At 42.7% G+C, this 19,790-nt stretch overlaps 1 protein-coding gene across 2 annotated transcripts in view; it reads right to left on the minus strand.

Annotated features, from left to right (window-relative positions):
* The window catches only part of LOC112118351 (polypyrimidine tract-binding protein 3), a 97,978-nt gene that overhangs the window by 52,358 nt on the left and 25,830 nt on the right, over positions 1 to 19,790 (minus strand). The window lies entirely within an intron of this gene.

Below are 19,790 nucleotides of genomic sequence, written 5' to 3' on the forward strand. Positions count from 1 at the left end.
AAGGAACCCAGCTGAGAAGGAACAGGCAGGGCTAGTATAAAGCCAGGAGGTTGGCAGCAGAGAAGGACTGCAGGGAGGGAGCCTGTAGTCACACTCTGGTTTTTAGAGAGGGCAGGAAGGAAACCCAGGTGTGAGTAGAACCCCAGGGACTGCAGGCCCTGAAAGAAGGGTTTAAAGAATGAAAGCCTAAGATGGAGGTGGAATAACAAAAGTCTCAGGGAAAGGGCAGCAAAGTGGGACCTCACAGACCTTGACTGCAGATTAGGTCCCCAAGCTGGAATCCAGAGTAGAGGGCAGGCCGGGGCATAGTCAGGGCAGAGAGGGAGAAAATGACCATTTTGGATAGAGAGACTTTGATAACTCCTGGAAGGGGGAAAAGCAGAGTGACCTGGCTGGAGGACAAAGCCACAAAGTGAGCACCTTGAGTCACAGAGGGACAGGTGGCAGGGTGAGAACGAGCAACAGGAGGGGTGGGGGGTGTCAGAGCTGGAAGGAGCTAATCCACATAACGGTGAGGTGGCACCTTAGCAGGGAGAGTATTCAGTTATAGGAAGAATATAGACAGAGGAATGTTTTAGTTGAAAATTTAAATCAAAAGCCAGTTAAGACACTTTTTAAAAAGGATGCTTCTAAATCAGAGTTTAAGGCCAAAGAGACATCAAATCATCTTGTCTGACCTCCTGTATGTCATCGGACACCAACACTTTCTGAGCACCTGCATACTAAACCCAACAACTGAAAATAGACCAAAGTATTACAGTTCACAGGAGACTAAACTATTATGTTTCACATACAGAGAATAGGAGGGACCAATGGGGCACCATTGCCCAAGGCTTCTGCAATGGCAGGGAAACAATTACATAAGATATACCCAGATAATATTGGCAAGTGGCCTGCACCCACACCGGCCAAAAAAAAGTAAATATCCCTCCCTCCCAGTTCACTGCCAATCTGATCTGAAGAAAATTTCTTCCCAACTCTACATATGGTGATCAAATAGACCTTGAGTATATGAGCTAAAACCGACCAGCCAAGCACTTGGGAAAGCGAATGTTTGGTGCTACCTAGAGCCCCAACCCTCTCCGTCCAAAGTCCTATCTCCAACTATGGCCATCCCTAGTGCTTCAGAAGAAGATTTAATAAAATAAAATAAAACAGAATACACTTGGGGGCGAGAGGGAGAATCCCTTCCTGGCCCATACACATGGCTGGCTGAAATCCTGAAGTATGAGCTTTTAAGGACATAAGACAAATAGGAAGTGAGACCCAAGGCTGATGAACCCTGCCCCTTACCCTCACAAACAAATCCATCATACAATCACATTCATAAATTTGTCCAGTTATTAAAACTAATTAAGTTATTAACTATCTCCTATTGGGAGGCTGTTCCAGAAATTCACCCGATGGTCAGAACCCTTTTAATTTCCAGCCTGAATTTGTTCGTTGCCAGTTTATATACATTTTTTCTTGTGCCAATATTGCCATTTATCTTAAAAGATCTTCACCTTCCCCAGTATCTACCCCCCAATATATGTATAAATTTTATAAATATATTAAATACAATAGCCGCCTTAAAGATAATTTTTTCAGTTTATAAATTGAAATGATTTTGCAATGTCATTTTTGAAAAAGAGGTAATTTCTCAAAAAAAGTTTCACATTATAAAACTTCTTCCTCTAACAAATGTTTATTACCTATTTCACTTTAAGCACACATTTAAGTTCCATTCAAGTCAATGGGACTTAAACACATGCTTCATCACATTTCCAGAATCAGTTCCTGTTCTGCAAAGCTTCCAGAATCTTATGGAGAACACGGTCTCTGAATTACGATGAACTTTTAAACACGATTAATATTACGTATATCCTTTATTGCCTCGCTGAACTAAGGCCTGGAACATTAAGGGAAACGTGTTCAAGAGACAAGGACCCTTCATCAAAAGTGCTCTGCCACAAACCCTCTGATATTTAAGTGTAGGCCAGAATATCATCTTATTCATCCCAGCTGATCTCGATTGCTGCCATAGCACATGCTAGAAAAGGCAGTCTCCTAACTCAAATGCATTTTATACCAATAGAAAAACGGGCTGTTCTTTAGAAATAGATTCAGGCCAGCCACTCAGGAGAGAGACCAGTAGTGACAGGTTTGCTAATGTATGTATCTGCAGCTTCAGTAAGAGGTTATGAAAATGTGTACTAGCAGGATCTTGAAAATTAGCATAAAATGTTGTTCCAGTGTAAATCTTAGCATGAAAAAACTAAATGTCTGCATTAATGAGTTATTCATGTATACTTCATGGCAGAACATTGTTGCCTGATTTTAAGGTGATTAATATTATTGTTCATATAATAAAGGTTATAGTCTAGCCAATTGATCTGATCAGAAGATAATAAGGTTCTTGTCCCAGAATCGGGCTACACAGAGTCTTGCAAGGTCCCTGGGGATGTATGACAAGGACACTCATGCTGAGAACAAAATACAGCCTTAAAGACTTTTATTGATATAAATGGACTAGTAATCAAATGAAAAAGTAATCAACCAGAATGAAAAAGGAAATAGTACTATTCTAGAAGTTCATGTGGTATCATTTACTATAAAACTTCCTAGATAAACATAATCACACTCTTCCTTGAGAACCTGGTGGTAAGAGACAAAGAACCAGCCATGTCTTTGGCATGCCAAACAAGAGTCTGATGGTTCCTCAATGCTCGACTGGAAGCCGAAAAACTTAGGAGATGCTAGAAAGCCAGAAACAAAGCCAAGAAAGACCCAAGAAAAAACTAACTAAACTAAACAAACATGGTGGTTGCCCCTCTTATAGAGCCTAGCACCACATTCCCAACCTTCCATGTCCAGACAATTTCCTCACCCACATAATATCAGGGTGTGCTTACTCTATAGGCTGGCATATTCATACACATTGATGACAATCAGCTCATTCTCACATCTGCTTTTTCTGGCCTGAACTGGTTTCGTGGTGGTGATTTCCAGGTTCTTTGTAGTGTAGCTGTTAAGTTTTATAGAGGGCAAATCAGTAGGTCACTTGTGTATGCTAAAGATCACAAACATGTATGCTAACATGCTTTAGCTCATCATACAGTATGTGGCTGGTAGGTTTTTTGCATTACTGCCAAAAATATGCTAATACAAAGCTATAAATCTATTATAACAAACACACACATAAGAAAGGATATAATAAAAGCAAGCAACCAGGCTACATAGCTCTATGGGCTACAACATATATTTGCTTGCCTTACAATCATAAACTGGCCATCTTTAATTACTTAAAAATTTAAGAGTAGCAATACATCTTGAAAGAAAAACAAAACAGGCAGACATTACTCCTGAGGGAATTCTGTGCCACGGCACATGTAGAGAATTTATGTCACCCGCAGAAAAATTACTTTCTGACAGGGAAGCCACAAGTGCAGTCATGCAACCCTCCCCAGCAGTGTTTCGGATGCCCAGGGCAGCCGGCAGAGAGGTAAATCACTGTGGGGCAGGGGGCAGGACTGGGGGAGACCAGGCTCCCTACCGTGCGCTGAGCTCAGCTGCTTGTTCTGGCTGGGCTGGGGAGGACGGGACTTCCTCTTCCCCTGCACGGCATCCGAGATTTCTCCCCCAGCTGCAGGAATCTCTGCAAACTCCTTCCACCACCCCTGCTTCCCGCACCCATCGCTCCTCAGCTGCAGGGGGAGGGATCCCTGTATAGGGAGCTGCTCCCACATCCATCCTACCCCCTTGCATACAGACCCCCTCATTCCCAGACCCTCCTGCCAATCCTCACCAACCTGCACTCAGAACCCTCCCAATGAGCCCCACTCCCCCTGCACCTGGACCACCCCGACAAGCCACATGCACCTGGATCCCCACCCCACTGAGCCTTACTCACCCAGCATCTGGATTCCCCCACTGAGCCCCCCACAGCTAGACCCCCCTGCCAAGCTCTATCCCCCCCCCCCACATCCAGACCCCCACATTGAGCCTGGTGAAGCTGGATCCCCCTGCAGAGTCCCATTATCGTTGCACCCAGTACCCCCAACAAGCCCCTGTGTATCCAGATTCCGCCTGCACCTGGATCCCCCATTGAGTCACCTGCACCCAGATTGCCCCACACGGAACCCTCTCAACCCACACCTGGAACCCCCTACACTAAGTCCCTCCACACTTGGATCCGGCCTTGCTGAGGCTGCCTGCCCACACCTAGTTCACCTGGCACAGAGGGGAGGTGCTCCTGGGGCAGACCCAGTCCTTGCGCTGTGTCAGGGTTGGGTGCAGCCTCACCACTGAGTCTGTGTCTGGAGTGTGGGGGAGCTGTACAGTGATCTCACACCTCTGTGCAGCCAGTGGCCTGTGCTCCAAAATGCCATGCTGGAGCCTCCACATTTATTTGACAAATAAAATTTGCAGAATTTTAAAATACTGCGTGAAGAATTTTTAATTTTTTAGAGCAGAATGCAGTCAGGAATAAGACATTATCTGATATAAGAAAGTATTGCATAAATAAAAACATTAAGAACATCTGCAAAACCTAAATTCTTCTTAATACTTCAGAAGTCAGACTGCAGTACGTTTTAATAGCTATACTACCACATAGACAATACTAAAATTCAGTCAGTAAAGATGAACAGATGACACTTAGTTGTCTCATAGGCCAACCCAGAGGGCCAAGATATTCTTAATGTCATGCTGACAAAGTACTACTTTTCAAGATCATTAGTGGGAAAAAAGTGTAATTTTATAGCACTCAAAAGCATGCTAGGCATCTCTCAGAACTGAAATTGCACATAAGCTCCACCCTGAAGAGCTCACAATTTATTATCATCCCCCAAATCAGCCATTATAGAACTAGATATCAATATCTGAACTGTCAGAGGAAATACTTTCTGGAAAGTTACTTTCCAAAAGAATGAGTCACAAGCCAATGCCTGGACATTTGGACTGCTCTCTTCACATCTTTAAGGCTCTTTCCGCTTTCACACTGAGGCCTGGACTATACCACAAAACTAGATCCACATAAGTCACCTTATGTTTACCTATTTGTGCATGCATCCACACTCAAGTGTGTCTTTGGTTAACAGGAGCGCCCTGTTAAGGTGACGCACTAAAACCACTTCTCCAAATAGCGTTGAGCCATGGTCGACATACTGAGGTTGACGTGGTGCAAATGTAACCAATGTCAACCCTAACGGTCCCCCAGCAACTCTCTCATAATGCCTTATTCCCTCTGGTCACAATCAAACTCCACTGCCCAGGGTAATGGAAACCAGAAGCCACCCGCCTTTTAAAAACCTACTGTGTATTTTTTAAATGCTTTTTCCCCCCGATTATCCATCTTGGAGAACACACCCAGGAGTGGCGACAGGACAAGGTTACGCTGCCATGGAGGTGTAGGTCTAATAATCATTGGGAAGGTCCTGATCAAGCCCTTCATAAATTGTACAGAAGCTGGGTGAGTAAAGATAGAACATCCTTCTACCGGAAGGAGGAAGGCACTAATCACTGTTAACCCATAGCAAACTAAGGGCTAGCCCTGAAGTCTTTAAGGAGAGAAAATAGCCTAGGGATAACTGGAATGCTCTAGTGAAGGTCAGTGGAGACATGCCCAGATCAAAAGCCACCTCTATTTAGCTAGGTAGCAGGCTCTAGTAGACTCCTTTCTACTTTGGTTAAGGATCTCCTGAACAGGGGCAGAGCATGAGCATTCTATTTCCAATGCCCATATAAACACTAGACCGTGAGATGGAGTGAGCCCGGGTTGGGATGCTTGATTTTCCTCCTGTCCCGGATTAGGAGATCCGGAAATGGGCCGATCCTGATTAATGGGTGTATGGACATTATCAGAAGTTCCATGAGCCAGAAATGACTGGGCCAGTGGTGTGCTAGGAGGAGGATGGTGGCTCTGCAGTGACAGATCTTCCCTATAACTTGTGGTAGTAGGCAGGAAGGTATATCTGACATTATATATCAAGGACAACAGGAGAGCATCACCCTGGGAATCGTGACCCATGGTTCCCCTGGAACAATACAGGAGAGGTTTTCTGTTCACTTGGGATGTAAAGAAGTCACATAACAGAGTACCTCGTGTATAAATATCTTGGTTAGGATTATGTCGTGAATCTCCCATTCATGGTCTGCAGAGAAGCTTCTGCTTAATCTATTTGACAGGGAAGTACACAGTCATGCAGTCCCTGTTTGGCCAGTAAGTTGAGTGGAGCCAAGCTTGCAGATACTGCAAGCGGAGTCTGGCAAATGCCCTCACATAGGTGCTTGTGTCCATGTGCCTAACAGTGAAACACACTGGTGGCACCATAGTTTGTGGTTTGCGGGTGATGCGGAAGAAGAAGTTATTCACCTTGTGCAGTAACGATGGTTCTTTGAGATGTGTCTCCCTATGGTTGCGCCACTGTACGTGTGCCTGCCCTGCTGATCAGAGAACTTCGGTAGCAGTGTCCATTAGGTCCACGCATGTGTGGTCTCTCCTCATGGCACAACATGAGGCTGGTCAGCGTGCACAGGCTAACCCTCAGAGTTCTTTCTCTACCGCAGAGTCAGACAAGAATTCCGAAGTAGAGGGTGCGTTATGGGGCACTCATAGGGAGACACGTCTCAAAGAACCATCATTATTGCACAAGGTAAGTAGCTTCTTAGAGCAGTGTCACATGGGTGCACCACTGTAGGTGACTCCCAAGCAGTACCCCTTCTGGAGGCCCGGGACTATGAAGATGGGTCAGTTACAGAAGACAGCACTGTAGGGCCGAATATGGCATTGGAGGCAGAGTCCACAGTGACCACATAGTGTTCTGCAAAAGTGGCAGGACAGGTTCTACTGCCCCCTCTCCTCTCCCCTGCCCTGATGTAAGAAAGATTCCACTTTGTGTTGAAGCATTAGTTGGTGGGAGTGGTCCCTGAAGAGGGATTGGGAAGGGAATTTGTGAGGAGTGAGGAGGGAAGGAGAGAAACTCTATGGAGTATCTCTGATTGATAATCTCCAGGACCCAACTGTTCGTCTTGATCTCATTCCAGCTGTGGGCAAAGAGAGTAAGACGGCCCCCAAAGGTGACAGGGAGAAGAAGCAGGTGGCATCAGTGGTGGTACACAGGTCTCAACCCGTATGTCAAAAAATGGCCTTTGGGCTGCTGTTGGGAATAAGTGGAGGCTGTGGCAGTAGAGGGAGCCGAGAATCAGGATTTCTGAATCCTTTAGCTTTTGCACAGAGACTCAGGTGGATGTTGGTAACAGGGAGCATGTGGAGGGGTTGGTCTTGGTCTGGTGTTTGCTTCTGGGGGCTGGAGTGTAAAGTCCCAAGGACCACAGAGTAGATCTCAAGTCCTTTAGTGAATGAAGGAGGAAACAATTATGACTCAGGCCACGAGGCGGTAAGAAGGAATAGGAGAGGCATCAGCCCGCACTGCTTTTTATGCCCTGGGTCGGGAGCAGGAGGGGAGCTACTACTCAACAAACACTGCTTTGAAGAATTTCTGGACTTGGGCTCATGGTACGCATGCATACCCAGTTGTGGAATACACACAGGGACCATCACTCAAAGAACCACCAAGCTTCACATACAAAGTTAGCAGGGCTGTCAAGTGATTAAAAAACTTAATCGCGATTAATCGCAATGTTAAATAATAGAAAACCATTTATTTAAATATTTTGGATATTTTCTACATTTTCAAATATATTGATTTCAATTACAACACAGAATACAAAGTGTACAGTGCTCACTTTATATTTATTTTTGATTATAAGTATTTGCACTGTAAAAAAAATAAATAGTATTTTTCAATTTACCGAATACAAGTACTGTAGTGCAATCTCTATCATGAAAGTTGAACTTACAAATGTAGAATTATGTACAAAAAAATGCATTCAAAAATAAAACAAATGTAAAATTTTAGAGCCTGCAAGTCCATTAAGTCCTACTTCTTGTTCAGCCAATCACTCAAACAAGTTTGTTTACATTTGCAGGAGATAATGCTGCCGGCTTCTTGTTTACGTCACCTGAAAGTGAGAACAGGCATTCTTATGGCATTGTTGTAGCCAAAGTCGCAGATATTTACGTGCCAGATGCGCTAAAGATTCATATGTCCCTTCATGTTTCAATCACCATCCCAGGGGACATTCGTTCATGCTGATGATGGGTTCTGCTCAATAACGATCCAAAGCAGCATAGACCAATGCATGTTCATTTTCATTATCTCAGTCAGATGCCACCAGCAGAAGGTTGATTTTCTTTTTGGTGGTTCAGGTTCTGTAGTTTCTGCATCAGAGTGTTGCTCTTTTAAGGCTTCTGAAAGCATGCTCCACACCTCGTCCCTCTCAGATTTTGGAAGGCACTTCAGATTCTTAAATCTTGGGTCGAGTGCTGTAGCTATCTTTAGAAATCACACATTGGTACGTTCTTTGCGTTTTGTCAGATCTGCTGTGATAATATTCTTAAAATGAACATGTGCTAGATCATCACCTGAGACTGCTATAACATGAAATATATGGCAGGATGGAGGTAAAACAGAGCAGAGGACATACAAGTCTCCCCCAAGGAGTTCAGTCACAAATTTAACTTTTTTTTTTTTTTTAATTAAACGAGCGTCATCAGCATGGAAGCATGTCCTCTGGAATGGTGGGGCATAGGAATGTTTAGCATATCTGGCACACGAATACCTTGCAATGACAGCTACAAAAGTGCCATGCAAATGCCTGTTCTCACTTTCTGGTGACATTGTAAATAAGAGGGCAGCATTATCTCCTGTAAATGTAAACAAACTTGTTTGGCTTAGCTATTGGCTGTACAAGAAGTAGGACTGAGTGGGCTTGTAGGCTCTCAAGTTTTACATTGTTTTGTTTTTGAGTGAAGTTATGTAAAAAAATCTACACTTGTAAGTTGCACTTTCCCAGCAAAGATTGCACTACAGTACTTGTATGAGGTGAACTGAAAAATACTATTTATCATTTTTGCAGTGCAAATATTGGTAATAAAAATATATACTTTGATTTCAATTACAACACAGAATGCAATATATATATGAATGTAGAAAAACATCCAAAATATTTAATAAATTTCAATTGGTATTCTACTGTTTAACAGAGCGATTAAAACTGCGATTGATCGCGATTAATTTTTTTTAATGGATTAATTTTTTTGAGTCAGTCGTGGGAGTTAACTGTGATTAATCGACAGCCCTATAAATTAGTGATGCTCATCACTTTGTACTGCATCAATCAAAAGCCTAATGCAGAACGAGACCCGAAGTACATAGTGTAGAAGTTTTGCCTTATCTTCAGAAATCTACATATCCACTGGCCCCAAATCAGGCTTTGAGACAATATTTCTCCCTGAAACATCCAGAGCAAGAACATTTTGCAGAAGGCACTTAATGCCAAATAGTATTTCAGCCAAAAAATATTGAATAAAGGAGTAGTTTCCAACAAGCGTGGTCCCAAATCTTAAAAAATAAATAGGCCTACCAAGAACTTGCATATCAAGAATGCTGAGCAGTCTCTTATTGGTAAGGTTACAATTACATTTACAGTAATCGTAAATTTGAATAAAGTCCATTATCCCACAACAATGGCTCTTGACCCATGGGGCTGGGCCCGGTTCCCCACTCCATGTGTTGAGACCTGGGCCCACTTGGTCACGGATCCGCCTAGGTTTGGTGCACCTGCTGCTCCACAGATGGAGACAGACTTTAAAAATATGAACCAATCATAACTTATGCAGTGCTGTCTTAATGAGTCCAAAGACTGCTTGAAATGGAAACTATCTAAATTTTCTCATTGAGGTTGACTAAAACATCCATCTAATATTTCTCACTGTCCTAAACGACTTCCTACAGTTCCCCAAAAGTCAGCTATGCAACTGCCAAAGCTTCCAGCTTCCCCATAGAACTTCTACAATGCAGGTATATCAAAAGCTGAAGCTATAAGGACAAAGTAAAATGCACTGTTTATTTTATATTAAACAGGGAACAGTATATAGACAGATTTTCATATATAAAAACATTTTTAGAGAAAATTAAATAAAGCTGCCACAGAATTAAGAGTGTCAATGACTCTAGGGACCTTACCACAGTATTTAAGCCCAGCTTCCTGCAGACAACATGGGCCTTTATTATAGTGCTTGTAAATACTTGTGTGTTCTGCTGATCCTATTTTGTAACTTTTATAGCAATATTAAATCAGAGATCTATAGTCTTAGAGTAACAGTACACTATGGCGACTAGTTTTTCTTTTAGCCAGCAGTACCTATCAACAACTGTATTAATTAGATTAACTAGATGTAGCTTAAGGACAGGTCTACACTACAAATTTACATCAGCACAGTTGCACCAATGCAGCTGCGCTACTGGAGCGTGTCTGGTGAAGGTACTCTAAGCCGACGGGAAAGAGCTCTCCCGTTGGCTTACTAACTCCGCCTCCATGAGAGGCAATAGCTATGTCGACAGGAGAAGCCCTCTCGCCAACATAGCGCTGTCTACATGGGGGGTTAAGGTTAGTATAACTACGTCGCTCACGAGTGTGGATTCTTCACAATCCTGAGCGACATAGTTATACTAAAGTAGGTATGCAGTGTAGACCAAGCCTAATTGAGAAGACCCCAAGCCTACTAACTACTTAATTCTGAAAATGGAAAGCTACTGGAAAAATGTAGTCTGGTAACATGGTCCAGTAAATTAGTTACTAATAGATCTGAAAAAGAACTCCGTCTGGATCTAAACTATGGGGAATAATAAAGGCAACCTACATTGTGCTGAATAAGGTTGCGTCAGGGAGAACGTATCTAATGAATCTTTTCCCTAGAAAATCAAGGTTTAGCAAGACAGCTAAACAGATCCCCAAAAAAATCCTGTTTATAAAACTGTTTTTAGTGATCGTGACCAAAATGTAATCCTTCAACGTGAAGAAAGTTATACAAAAGCACCCAGAACTTTCCAGCACCAAATCAACCTTACAGCAGTCCAACTGTAAAAAGCCTGTCACTGTCTCAAAGAAAAATCAAGTTAAGAAAAATGTTAGAAGAACCTGAGAGTGAGTGCAGACCTTTGTGCCAGATTTCCTAGTGTTATAACACAGATGTATTGAAGAGTCTCTGCATACACCAAGAGAGGAGAATCTCCTGCTTTACACCATAATATATTGAACATAAATATGATGCCCATAACAGAATTTGCAATGAAAAAAATTGAACGTTGAGTGCCTGAAACATAAAAGTTATAAACAGAGGAAGGACTCAACTCACAGAAACATGAAGTAGAAAGAACAGAACTGCCCCACTGCGAAGGGGTTGAACTTCCTCAAATATCGAAAGGAGGTGGAGGAGGAACAAACATTTTGTTCTACGATGCTACTGGAATAAACCCAAATACTACGCTTGATACAAACATGATCAAGCAGTGGAACTCCAGGAACAAAAAAATGAAAACAAAAAAAGGAGGAAAATAAAAAAATAGTACAAATTAGATATACACAATTAAGTTCCTTCAAAAATACCAGCATATCCTGTCCTTTAGGAATAGCCTGCAAATTCCTCCATTGCTGAGCCATTTACAATACTTGAGGAGAAGAAACTAGGCATCTAAAAGCTATATAGATAAATAGGATGCAACAGCTTTTAAAACTGGAAACCAGGAGTCTGTTCTCTCAGGGCTAACATTCTTCAGAAGTTAAACAGCAAAGAAAAAATTGTAACTTATTTTTCTTTCAATAGTGAGTATAATTAAAAAAATGGCCTGGTTTTGAGGAAGGGAAGTTCCCTCCTTTTATAAAGTGTCTCTTTCCCAGGTAGACCATCTAAATTTTGGATAATTGTTCTACAAGGCTTTTATTAAAAAAAATATAAGAACTACTGTACCAAAAAGTACATTGTTTACCATTTTTTTTCCTTTTAAGGAATACTGAAGACATTGCTATTAAATATTCACAAAACACAAACTGGAGGAAAAAGACAGACAGTAATTCTCAGAATTTCACTCAGGAAATAAGAATGGGAGCAGAGTAGAGGGTGAGGAGTCAGTTTGTTAGCATACTTTTCTTCTCTGAAACAACTAACACTAAATACCTGTTACACTTTACTCTTTCCTCCAGCAGGCACATCTACAAATGCAGAGATGCAAATCCTATTTCCATAAATGAGAATTATATACACAATAGAGAATGAAGCCATTTAGAACAAAATGAAAGAAATCTTCAAAAAGGGTGGAGGTAAAACAGACCAGATGAATCCATAAAAGTCTGGCATTGTAGATAAACAAAATTATCCTTACACAAAGAAGGCTGTCATGTCAACATGCCACCAAACCACCCAAATGAATTGGAGGCAAGCATCATAAACAAGCAAAGGAAACACACACAGTGGCTTAACAGGTTGATCAGCAATCTCCCTAGAAACACGCCTGTTGGTTTAACAGAGAGCAGCTGTCTAGTAAGCCTGCTTGCTCATTGGCTCAGTTCGCATGCAGGCAGCTCTATTGTCTCATGTATCAATTATTGAAGCTCTCTGCTAGATCAGTAACAAGATACTGTAGGCCTAACAAAAGCCACACAACATTGTAATTAAAGAACCATAGAAAAGGGAAGGGAAAGGATTTTTATATTGAACAATTTTTTTTTTAAATTTAGCATCTATGCAAAAATTAGAAACAAATGGAACTGACAAGCTTAAAACCCTCAGCCATATTACATCAGACTTTTTCAAGACAGTACCTTTAAATAGCATCTTTTCAGTAAGTTGAAGAAAGGATACTTGTACATGAATTACAGCATCTTTTCACTCTCACTCAGGGGAAAAAGGAATGGGCTGTGCTCAAAAATAAAGCCTCTGTAAATCCAAAAGTACCTCAAATATGTTTTGTAACCGTGTACAGTTCCATACTGAAACAAGAAATATGAATTGCTTGATAGGGGCTCTAAAAACCAGCATCCGTCTGAAATCCAGTCAATTTCAATGAGTTCAAAGTAGTTTTAGATACTACTCTTACTCAGTCCCCTTTGTCAATTTATTTGGTTTTACAATTTACAAACAGTTCTTTTTCTCTCCTGCTGATAATAGCTCACCTTAACTGATCACTCTCCTTATAGTGTATATGGTAACACCCACTGTTTCATGTTCTCTGTGTGTGTGGATATATAGATATAGATATCTTCCTACTGTATTTTCCACTGCATGCATCCGATGAAGTGGGCTGTAGCCCACAAAAGCTTATGCTCAAATAAATTTGTTAGTATCTAAGGTGCCACAAGTACTCCTGTTCATCTTAAAGTAGTAATCATATAGTCCAAGAGCCATTCTTACAATGTCACATATTACTCACATTGGGCCAAATTGTTGCCCAGTTAATGTCACAGAGATGCAAGGAGACACAAAGTGCCCCCTTTAGCCCATCTCATGAGTAGCAGTACAGGAAGGAAGGTAGCAGCTCTGCAAAGCCCATGTTTCCCCCTCACTCACATGGATAGAAGAGGACAAACAGGACAGGGACTGTACAGAGCCGTAGCTCTCCCCCTCAAAATGCCACTCAGTGCAGATGTGCACAGGAAAATATGCTACAGTGGATGTAGACTTGATGCTGTTTACATCCTCTGCAGAGTAGTGGGGGATTCACGGGTTCTCTGCTGCTGCTCCCAGGGCAGCACAGCAACAGTGTGCCTTTACTTTAGACTCATGGCAAAGCTTTAATTTAGCCCACTATTTGGAAGTAATTAGGAGAATGTGCTGTTTTTAAATGAAGAAAAACTTTGCCTTCCATAACATATTTACAGCAATGATCGTAAACTTATGACATTGCTAACAGGGGAGATCAAGAATGTAAGTTTTGTTTCCAGGCATTAAATACGCTTATTTTCTACTGCAATGGTTTTGCTTTCCACTGGTTGGAAGCTTGGAAAAGGGAGTGATTCCTAATGGTAAACACATGCTTAACTTTAAGCACATGAGTAGCGCTGAACTGGGGCCTTATTGTTAAGGGGGCCAGAATTTAAATGAGGTGGAAGAAGTCACAAATTTTTAAAGGGTAAAAACCCTTTTGACTTATGCATAACTCCCCATTACCTAATTCAGAAGATTTTGGAGAAAAATTCTCTTTTCCCTATGAATGCTGTTACTGCGAGCATTTATTATAATAGAAGCAAATAAACTATTTAGCCTTAAGTCAAACTATAAAATACTTTAGATTTAAAACTAACACTGTATATATAAATTAAGGGGGGGGAAAAACACATTTGTTTGCAAAGTCAACCACTTAAGTTAGGAAATGCGAGAATTAAGGTTTCCAGTGCTGCCTTAGTTCAACCCACGTGCATATACATTATGATACAGTCGAAGGATAGGATAACTTTTTTCCACAGGACCCCAGAATCTGATTTCCAACACTAGTTCTTCCTGACACTACTGAACTCAAATACTGATCTTCTTAGCTATGTCAAACAATGTTTAGGACTCACATCACCAAGACTGAATGAGGCAATCAACAGTGGGATGCTGTAAATCATCTTCTCATAGGAAAATTTCTGGGCAGAAACAGGTTGGCTACATTTTCTGGGACATTAGACAAAGATTTTTTGCTATTTGATATGTTGGATGACTTCTCTGAATTAATCCATTTCATTCTTATATTTCATCAGTAGTAATTCCTTTGAAATTAGGATGTATTGGGGAAGCCAGCACCATCATGTTATCGGGCATGCCAGGAGTAAGGCTGGTCCTTCACCTCCCATTACTGGGTCCTCAAGGAAGGATGTGAGTATGTTAGGTTACGGTACTTAGAATAGAAATGTTACCACCAGGAGTTTTGGAATTCTTTTACTGTTTTGCAGTTATAAATTTCATAGCATTTATTATTCTTTTGTTAATCGCAATAAAGTTTTTATCAATTTGGTACTGTCCTCAGTGTATGTTTTTGCCAAGCACCCCAAGAGTCCTCTCCTGATACAGAACTGAGTTCTTGAACCCTGTAGTCTGAATTGGACAAGAACCTATAAATCTTCTGGTCGGATGTGATCAGTGACGAGCCATAACTAACCCATCAAATTCAGGTCAACAATGTGGAGAGAACCAAAACAGTTTTAGCACCAGAAACAAGAGTTGGTTCACACAAATAGCATATGTATAGCTGAAGTAACTGCAATGATATATTGAAAGACAATGAGACCATGGTGTACTACCAAGAATACCTTGTTAAAGACAGAGTGGTCACTATTCTGAAAGGGAGTACTCAATACTGAAAATGGTCAGAGCCCACCACGAATCTGAGGAAGTGTCTGTGGGAGGGATGAATGTTTATGTGTAAGTAGTCGTCCTTCATATCATGAGTCGTAAAGCATGTGTCCTTTTCTAAAGCTGGGATTATTGCTGCCAATGCGACCATGAGAAATCTGAGTTTGCTAATGAAGCGGTTGAGATGGTGCAGGTAGAAAACCACCCGATGTGTTTTATCGCTCCTTGCTGCAGTAAGGAGTTCACCTCGTATTTGAGAATGCTCTCTTGACAGTGGCCCAGGGTTCTGGAGGATGTAGGGATGCAAACTATCGTATAAGCCAGAGTGGATGACATTCAGCACCCACTTGTTTGTTGTTAGACAACCCCCCAAGTGGCATGTGGGGGTTGGCAGGCGTTGGGCATAGTGTTTTGTGGTTCTCAAGCTCCCATCAAAAATAATGTTGAGCTAGAGGCTGAGACTGAAATGCAGAGCCTGTTGCAAACGGTGTGGGGAAGTGGGACTTTTCAACCCTGTCTCTTACGTGGTGGGTCATAGGACCCATAATGGAAAAAAAAGACGCTGAGCCATTTGTCTAGATCTGACCAATGGGCAGTGAAACTTCCTCTTAGGAGCAGATGTGTATCTCCCCAGCAAGCAGAAGATAGCCCTGGAGTTCTTCAGGGTGTGGAGGGACTCATGTGTCTTCTGGTTGAAGAGTCTGATTCATCAAAGGGGAGGTCCTCAGTGGTATTCTGGACTTCCCTAGGGATCCCTGATGCATGAAACCATGACTCCCTGCACATGACAATGGCAGCAGCCATAGCTCTAGAGGAGGCATCAACGGCATATCAGAGAGCAATCCTGGCTATCAGTTTGCTTTCGTCTCTCAGAGCTTGAAAATGAGCTCTGTCCTTATGTAGAAGGCTGTCACTAAACTCCACAAACTTGGCATAGCTCAAGAAATCATATTTAGCCATTAGCGCCTGGTAATTGTCTATCCCAAAATGAAGGTCAGATGAGGAGAAGATTTTTCTCCCCATCAGAGTCAGGTGTTTGCCCTCTTTATCAAAAGGCACAGACCTGGGATATTGCGGTCTAGCCCTTTCAGATGCAGCATGGACCACCAGTGAGTTGGGAGCAGGATGAGAAAACAGAAATTCTGCTCCTTCGTCTGCCATGTAATAGTGCGCTTCTACCCCCAAAAGGGCAGAGAAGCAGGTGGTAGGGGTTTGCCAAACCATCCTAGCTGGCTCCAGTATGGCTTCATTAATGGGAAGAGCTATTCTGTTGGGTCCAGATGCATAGAGGATGTCTAGAAGTTTGTACTGGGAGTTCTGGATCTCCTCAAGAGGAATCTGAAGCTCTCCAGCAATTGTGCAGAGGTGGTCCTGGAACTCCCTGAAGTCATGGGGTGGGGGAGTGGAAGAGACATAGCAATCACCAGGGATGATGACAACGACAGTCTTGTTGGTTCCAGCGGAACCACTGGATCTGGAGAGCAATGTTCCTTCTCCTGCTCTGCCAGATTGGGGGTAGGGGGACAGATCTGAGTGTCCCCTTGGAGGGGAGGCAAGGGGTGACTCCCTAGCAGATCAGATCTACTCTGCAGGAGGGTATTGGTCCCAAGGTCCCCAATACAGCCAGTAGGAGGGGTCAAGAGGTGGTCATGTGAGGCCCCCATGGCATAGGGTACCACTGGCTCAGATAGCTGATGTGGAGGTTGATTCCAAACTGGTATGGGTCTTTTGGGTGGTTGTGGTCACGTAGGGCAAGGGAAGAAAAGGTACATTAGGTGGTTCAGAATCTCCCAACACAGAGAAGGCTGATTTCAGTTCCAATGGTGATACCGTCTGAGCTGTTGAAGGGGAGATGTATTCCGCTTATGGGTGATAAATTCCTTCCAATGGTCGATTCTCTTGGAGGTGATATGTCCCTGGAGATGAAGGGGTCCAATGGAGGACGTGATTCCAGATCTGGGAGAGCGAAAATGTCCTGTGGTGGTGGCAATGGATTCAGATCTCCCCAGTGTGAGAGGGGTTCTGCTTGTTCAAGTTGCTGGAGCCAGCAAGGAGGGTAGTATTTGAAGTGGAGAGTGATTGGATTTGTCAGTGCCGACGGATCCCAGAGTTTTGGGAGGAGCCAGGGATGACAGCACTGACAAAACGCAGTCTGGAACCGATGAAACCCAATGCTTATGGGCTTTCTTGTCTTGCCTCTGGGACTTAGAACATACTAAGTCCTCATGGGCCGAGCTGATGGGCTTGCTCACAGTTGAATCTGTCTTCTCTGAAGTGGATTTAGAGAAAGACAGTCTCATGCTTATGAGTGCTTCCTGGCTTCCCAACAAGACCCTGTCCTGGGGTCTGGGAGGATAGATTCTCTCGTACCACAGTCAGACTTAACAGCAGAAAGTGCACTTATTGTTGAATTAGACGGACGTACAGGAGGATTCCCTGGTCTGGGTCCAATTGGGGCCTCATGGCCTCCTCCATGAGGTATTTGCAGAGATGAAGTTCCCAGCCTTCTCAGGTACAGCTGGGGAATGATCAGCAGATACTGCACCTCCCCAAGGCAGTGAAGACAGCAGCGATGGTAGTCACTGACCAAGAAGGATCACCTACCTACAACTTTCAAACCACTACACTACTCAGACCCAGATCTCGAATACACTTGCACATTTACTTATACAGACACTCACCAACCACTGAAGTCCAGACTGAGCCCAGTGGTGATTGCAGGATTATAAACATTAAGTGTCAGATAATTTTAAGCATCAGTTTACAAAATTTAACAATACAGGAGACCTTTTTAAAAGAAACCATTTGTTTATTAACTGAATTTATAAATTTTACATTCTGCAGTCCAAACCCAGTCCACTGCAAAGATTTTCAATCTATGGGTCATGAACAGGTTTCAGCGACAGACTGCAACGACACTCCACTTTTCTCCTTTTCATTTAAAAACAGCATTTCTATCCCTTTTGGCAGCAGAGATAACTTTAAAACAGTGAAGCAAGTATAAACAGATGCAGTAATGTCCAGGTGAAATCTGTAGCACAGCCTGAAAACAATAAGTCTAAAAGGTACGAACCACAACATTCATCTAAATCAAGGTCCTGTGGGACTCTGCAATTACGGAATTTGGCATTTTTCACATAACTTCATGAAATGGAGAATTTTTGCCATGGAGGTCCTCTTTCAGTTCTAATCTTTTTGTAGCTCTAGGAGTTTTATTACAATTAAGAAGGAAACCATTCTTCCATATAACCACCACCCCATTCCAATTTTGCCAAACTGCCTGACATTTCACTTATGTGCTCTTGTACCCAAGTAGGCATTTTCTAGAAAGTTTCCTTGTTGGCTCCATGTAATATATGCAAGTTGCATGCCCATTACAGGAGGAATTGCAGGGGTAAAATAATAAGCAGCCCCATGGCAAGACAGGTCTACTGGGGGAGGAGAGAGAAGGAATAGCACAGAGCCATTTGGATATGGGAAGTTTCTCTGGGGATGAAGCAAGCTACATGAGGTACATACAAAAGGTATGTCAAGGCAGAAAGAGGCCTCTCCAGTAGTTCAGGCACTGCTCCCTAAACACTTTACAGGAATCCATTCTAGTAGGAAAGCAGGGAGGCAGATGGCAAGTGGCAATCTAGGAAATGGGGAGGAAGTCACAAGGTGAGACCATTAGGAACAAGGAGTACTATTCTTACATCACTTGCAGTCTGCAAGCTCCACAAGTACTCCTTTCCCAGAACAATTCTTTAAAAAAATGTTTCCTCTAGCAAAAATTGTACATAACTAAGATTTCAAAATGTGGTTTTACTCTGAAAAATGACTGTGTAAAAAATATAATTTTTTATACAACAGTTGTGTTCCACATGCGTATCCCAGGTCATACCACTGACTTTAGATGTTTTTCTGCCTTTTTCTTTTAATTCCTATTGTCTCTTCAGAGCCAACACACATAAGAGGGAGCTGGATTCTGTTTCTTCTTGTGCAAACTTGATTGCTAAATTCTGAACAGATACACCTGTACAAATCCACTGAGTAAAGGTTGAATTGATCTGCAGAAACTTAGTGGTGATACACGAAGGCTAAGATTTTTTTCCACTGATATTTTTAGTAAAAGTCACAGACAGGTTACAGGCAATAAAGAAAAATTCACGGAAGCCCATGACCAGTCCCTGACTTTTACTAAAAATATCCATCAAAAATGGGGGGCTGCTAGGGGGCGGGGGGGGGGGGGGGGGGGGCACGCGCATACCTGGGCTCTCCAGGGGCCCCATCCCCCATGAGGGCTCGGAGCTCCAGGGTCTCCTTCCCATCCCCCATCCGCAGCTCCGAGCTGCGGGGTCCCCCTGCTGCCCACAACGGCCAGTAGCTGCGGGATACCCTGCAGCTCCCGGCCGCCCCGACCAGCAGCAGGACCTTGCAGGTCCCAGCCGCCTGCGGGCTAAAGTCACAGAGGTCTTCAGAAGTCACAGATTCTGCAACCTCCATGATAAAATTGTAGCCTTAATCACTACTAGTACAGAGGAAAGAAATCACTGATTTTCAAATCCCATGCCTAGCTTGCAGGACTGGCAATTAA

This window comes from Terrapene carolina, unplaced genomic scaffold (assembly GCF_002925995.2).
Source record: "Terrapene carolina triunguis isolate 2854851 unplaced genomic scaffold, T_m_triunguis-2.0 Scaffold35022, whole genome shotgun sequence".
Lineage (NCBI taxonomy): Eukaryota > Metazoa > Chordata > Testudines > Emydidae > Terrapene > Terrapene triunguis.